The 6,000-nt window shown below is 46.4% G+C and overlaps 1 protein-coding gene across 7 annotated transcripts in view; it reads right to left on the reverse strand.

Annotated features, from left to right (window-relative positions):
* phf21ab (PHD finger protein 21Ab) overlaps window positions 1-5,076 on the reverse strand; it is a 90,674-nt gene extending 85,598 nt beyond the window's left edge. For 3 of the 7 annotated variants that reach the window (XM_060914494.1, XM_060914495.1, XM_060914492.1), the window contains exon 1: window positions 4,725-5,076. The gene's annotated coding sequence lies outside the window, so the exon portion shown is untranslated. Of the gene's footprint in view, window positions 1-4,507; window positions 4,579-4,724 lie in introns of all 7 variants that reach the window. The other 4 variants (XM_060914493.1, XM_060914496.1, XM_060914490.1 and 1 more) reach the window with 2 other exon arrangements.
* Window positions 5,077-6,000: the final 924 nt, after the last annotated feature.

The following is a 6,000-nucleotide window of genomic DNA, read 5'->3' on the forward strand; positions in this document are numbered from 1 at the left end:
TCCCAGCATAACAGTGCACCTCAAAGACGAGGAACAGTACAGGGGTGGGTTTCCCAAAAGCTTCTTAATGCTAAGAGCATCTTAACTAGGAGAGAGAGAGAGAGAGAGAGAGAGAGAGAGAGAGAGTTCATTGTACTGCTCGCTTTACCTTTTAACAATGCTTTTGGGAAACTTAGTTTAGTAGCCTGAAAAAAGGTGTTAACCAAAAAAAAAAATTTTTTTTTTTAATTTAGGGGGGGGCAAGCTTCAGAAAATCCAAAAGCTGTAAACAAAAGGATGAACTTTTTAATCCAAACAACAACTTCTTCTGGCTGCTCTCGATTAGGGGTCACCATAGCGGATCTTTCGTCTCCATTGCTCCCTGTCTTCCGCATCCTTCTCTACCACACCTGCCACTTTCATGTCCTCTCTCACCACATCCATGTATCTCCTCTTTGGCCTTCCTCGTTTCCGTGTGCCTGGCAGCTCCATCCTCAACATTCTCCTTCCAACATGCTCTGCATCTCTTCTCAGGATGTGCCCATACCATCTCAGCCTCATCTCTCTTAGCTTAATTCCCAAGCTCTTCACATGTGCCGTCCCTCTGATGTGCTCGTTCCTTATCCTGTCCAACCTCGTCACTCCCATCGCAAACCTTAACATCCTCAACTCCGCCACCTCCAACTTTGCCTCCTGTCTCTTCGTTAAGGGTACAGTCTCCAATCCATACATCACAGCTGGTCTCAATACTGTCTTATACATCTTACCTTTCACTTTTGCTGGGACTTTCCTATCACAAATGACTCCCGAAATCCTTCTCCAACTGCTCCACCCTGCCTGCACTCTCTTTCTCGCCTCACTATCGCAGCCCCCATTTTCCTGCACAGGAAATCCAAACACTCAGTCATAACTATCCATCCATTATCTGTAGCCGCTTATCCTGTTCTACAGGGTCGCAGGCAAGCTGAAGCCTATCCCAGCTGACTATGGGCGAGAGGCGGGGTACACCCTGGACAAGTCGCCAGGTCATCGCAGGGCTGACACATAGACACAGACAACCATTCACACTCACATTCACACCTACGCTCAATTTAGAGTCACCAGTTAACCTAACCTGCATGTCTTTGGACTGTAGGGAAAACCCATGCAGACACGGAAAGAACATGCAAACTCCACACAGAAAGGCCCTCGCCGGCCGCTGGGCTCGAACCCAGAACCTTCTTTCTGTGAGGTGACAGTGCTAACCACTACACCACCGTGCCGCCCGAGTCATAACTATCCATCCATCCATCCATTCTCTGTAGCCGCTTATCCGGTCCTACAGAGACGCAGGCAAGCTGGACGATGGGTCATCACAGGGCTGACACATATACCCCTTTTCCACCAAATCAGTTCCAGGGCTGGTTCGGGGCCAGTGCTGGTGCTGGTTCACAACTCGTTCAACTTGCGAGCCAGCTGAGAACCAGTTTGCTTTTCTGTAGCTCGGGGTGCTAAGGGGAGCCACGTCATTACGTCACTGTATACGTCAGTTACGTCGCTGCATTTGCATAAACCTTGGCGCGAACATCAAAGCAACAACAACACGGAGAAGAAGCAGCAGCAACAACAACAATAATGGATGACTGCTGTTTTACTGCATCCATGATATCTCGTTGCTTATTTAAAAATGGCGACCTTTCGTGGTCTTGCTCTTGTTGTTGGTCTTAACAACTCCCCCCCCCGCTGACGTAAGCGGTTCTTTCCTCTGGCCCAGCAAAGAGCCGGTGCTAGCCTGGAACCGGTTTTTCTGGCCCCAGAGCCAGTTCTTTGTCAGTGGAAACAGAAAACCCGGTTCCAAACTAAGCACTGGCCCCGAACCAGCCCTGGAACTGCTTTGGTGGAAAAGGGGCAACAGAGACAAACAACCATTCACACCTACGGTCAATTTAAAGCCACCAATTAACCTAACCTGCATGTGGAGGAGACCCACGCAGGCACGGAAAGAACATGCAAACTCCACACAGAAAGGCCCTCACCAGCCGCTGGGCTCGAACCCGGAACCTTCTTTCTGTGAGGCGACAGTGCTAACCACTACACCACCGTCATAACTAATTATAGCCAAATAAACAGGAGTATCACATGGTAGGATTAGACAGCTAATAGGAACATTATTAAGAAAGACAGACACCACAATGAAACAGACATTATTCCAATCACATTTTTTTTTTAATCACATCACCATGACCCCGTGGTGGCACGGTGGTGTAGTGGTCAGCACTGTCACCTCACAGCAAGAAGGTCCGGGTTCGAGCCCTGTAGCCGGCGAGGGCCTTTCTGTGTGGAGTTTGCATGTTCTCCCCGTGTCCGTGTGGGTTTCCTCCGGGTGCTCCGGTTTCCCCCACAGTCCAAAGACATGCAGGTTAGGTTAACTGGTTGCTCTAATACCCTGTCCACGCTAGGGATTTTGTACCGATACGATACTACTTTCGTACTGCAACACCTGTCCACACTAGCAACTATACCGGTACTGTAGCGGTATAACTGTATCGGTACGAAACCCACAAATGTATGGGTTTTGTATCGGTACTGTAGCGCTTTGCTGTAGTATGGACAGATGAAGCGGTTCTGTATCGATACAAATATAATGCGCATGCGCAAAGTCACACACCTCAATCGATGTCTTCGCTGAATAAAATAGTGAAGAACGGAGATTCGTTTGTTTCTTTCTCAACTGCCTCGTGCGTTTTATACGATTCGATTGAATAAATGACCACCAGAAATACAGACTGTACATTGACAACAAAAAGCACACACACGTTGTTTCATCCGCCATATTCTCGGAAGGAAGTTACTCGGTAACCACGGAAACATTTCGCGCACGCGCATTTCAACTACCGTGAAAGAAAACCGCAAACATTTCTCGCTAGTGCGGACAGATGCACTAAACTGTACCGGTATACTTTGTATCGATACAGTTATACCACTATCGTACCGGTATATATGTGAACACAGCATAAATTGAGCGTAGGTGTGAATGTGAGTGTGAATGGTTGTCTGTGTCTATGTGTCAGCCCTGTGATGACCTGGCGACTTGTCCAGGGTGTACCCCGCCTTTCGCCCGTAGTCAGCTGGGATAGGCTCCAGCTTGCCTGCGACCCTATAGAACAGGATAAAGCGGCTAGAGATGATGAGATGAGATGTTTTATATAGGGCGGCACGGTGGTGTAGTGGTTAGCGCCGTCGCCTCACAGCAAGAAGATCTGGGTTCGAGCCCCGTGGCCAGCGAGGGCCTTTCTGTGCGGAGTTTGCATGTTCTCCCAGTGTCGGCGTGGGTTTCCTCCGGGTGCTCCGGTTTCCCCCACAGCCCAAAGACATGCAGGTTAGGTTAACTGGTGACTCTAAATTGAGCGTAGGTGTGAATGTGAGTGTGAATGGTTGTCTGTGTCTATGTGTCAGCCCTGTGATGACCTGGCGACTTGTCCAGGGTGTACCCTGTAGTCAGCTGGGATAGGATAAGATAAAGCAGCTAGAGATGATGAGATGAGATGAGCATGACCCCAGACTCCTGCTCCTCACCTGAGAACTATCAAAGTCAGAGCAGGTAGAGGAGTAAAGAAGCCGGATGGCACAGTTACGAACTCAAGTTTAAAAATAAAAAAAAAGTGCTCATGAGACATGAGCTGATTTGTTGCATGAAAAGCGAGAACCCGAGTGCGTTATCTGAACCTGCAAGGTGCACAGGAACAGCTAAAGTTTTTATTGGGGCCTAAAACCAGCAGCTCCTATAAAACTGAGGATATGATGCGGGACTCAGACAGCAATGAGGAAGAAAACAAAAGTGTACTTTTTTTTATTTTATTCCAACACGGGCCTGTACAGTGATATGACCTGGAGAGATCATAAACAGGAACGAAGGGAACATATAAATTAAAAAAAGAAAAAAGTTTCCAAGCGGCTCGGTCTTTGAGTTCGGGGTGGCTAAGCTAAGCGCGGCTTTCTTGCTAGCTGAATCTCAATCTGCTCAGTCAGTCCTGTTACTTGGTGCAAGCTACAGGCTAGGTGCGTTAGCATTAACACAACTCAGCCAAAGAAACACCAAGCAAACATTTCTGAAACATGGAGCTGGGGTTATTAACAAGTAGAGAACTCGTTCCAGGCTGTCAGGAACAACCTGGTGAACTATAGGAGAGAGTTTTCTTCATGAATAACTAGCTGGAAGAGACACAGAGGGCTTTAGGAGCTCGGATGGACGCACTGATGTGGCATCGTGCTAACACTTGGCTTTTCAGGCTAATGAACGCTCTCCAGATGAGAAGCTAACAGAGCTAGAGCTAGCACTAGCCATATAACTGTAAAGGCAGGCTAACTGCAAGCAGCATGTTTTATTTATAAACTGCACAAACAAGATTTTCCCCCCTCTCTCGGCTGCTTTTTAAGATTTGTAAACCAACTTAAATTCGGCCCCTTTGCTGTTTTGCTTGCCGTCCTCCAGTAAACAGTGCACTTATAGTGGAGCACCGCTCAACTCTGAGAATAAGGACAAACCTACAGTATGGGTAAAGGCAGGCAGGCAGGCAGGCGCCCAGACTTCCTCAGCTCACAGCCTACACATCTCTGAGTCTACACAATCAAAAAAATAACAGGACTAAAGTCCTAAAAACGGCGGTGATATTACTAATAATAATAAATAAATAATAAATAAATAATAAATAATAATAATAAAAAAAGTTCTAATAATAAATAAAAAGATCCCCAAGTACACTTACCCTGCACTCTTTACTTGATCAGTAGTCCTTCTGACAAATTATTTAAATAAATATTTACAAACACCCCCCCCACACTAAAAAAAAAAAAAAATCAGCAAAACAGAGTCCGAAAACGATTCCTTACATCACTGCGATACCAAAAACACACGGCATGGATTTACTCAGACGGGCTGGTGTTATTTTTGTTTGCTTTAAAATTTTAATTTCTGCGTTTTAAAAAAAAAAAAAACAGAGAGAAACTGAGATACAAAACAAGAACTCTTCTTCAATCTCATTCACCACGACCGCAGCACAAAACCGATCACTGCGCGCAGGAAGAGGGAGACGGAGGGGCTGTGAACCTACACCCGCAGCGGCTCGGGTCGGCTCTTTGACGCGTTCAGTAGCTGGAGATTAAATAAGCAGGCGCTAAAGTGAGGATTATTAGTCAAACCTGTGCGATAAAGTGAAAGCGAAACGTGTTTTGAAACAGAACTACTTTTTGTGACGGTGCGGCGAATTTATTTCACTTTGCCTAGGGAACAGCGGTGCTGCGACTCCCATTGCCTAGGGAAAAACCCGGATGTAAACTCGGCGAAACTCATCTGGAGAGAAGTGGCACAGCGAACTCTGTTCAACTCAACACCGAGCGAGAGAAGTAGCTCAGGGAAAAGAGCAGGAAGAGGCCTTTGCTTATACGGACGAATCCCACACAAGCCCGGGTTCACTACTTTGCTTATAGTTACAAAACGCTGTACTTGTGCATCACATCACATCACATCACATCAGGCTGCTGGCGAGTCTGTGGAGAAACAATACTCTTGCTGAGTGCGCGCGCGCAGGGAGCCGAGCCGAGCGGTGCTGCGCCGTTAACCAATAAACTGCCTTTTCTTTCTTTTTCTTTTTTTTTTTTTGTGCTGCGCCGCCATGACATACAGTATCTGAGCCTGGCTATTATTCCGCACACTTTCATTAAAGTGTTTCAAGAACCGCCTTAAAGGTGCCATAGTCAACATTTTTCAGTTCATGCTCGCACAAATAATGGGGAAAATTACCTAGAAATGATTTGAAAAATGTAGCTTCAGCCATTTTCCAAGAACAAGTGTATCACATAGCTGGAAAAACAGCAAAACAAAACAGAGTTTGGAAACCTGCCTTCCGGTGTGTTTGTATTTGGATTGGCTTTTCGTCAGTCATTTTGTAGACGCGTCCTTAAAATATTGGAGCCTGGCTATTATCCCTACACACTTTCATTAGAAGCGGTTCAAGAACCACCTTAAAGGTGCAATAGGCAAAA

The sequence above is a fragment of the Neoarius graeffei genome, chromosome 2, assembly GCF_027579695.1.
Source record: "Neoarius graeffei isolate fNeoGra1 chromosome 2, fNeoGra1.pri, whole genome shotgun sequence".
NCBI lineage: Eukaryota > Metazoa > Chordata > Actinopteri > Siluriformes > Ariidae > Neoarius > Neoarius graeffei.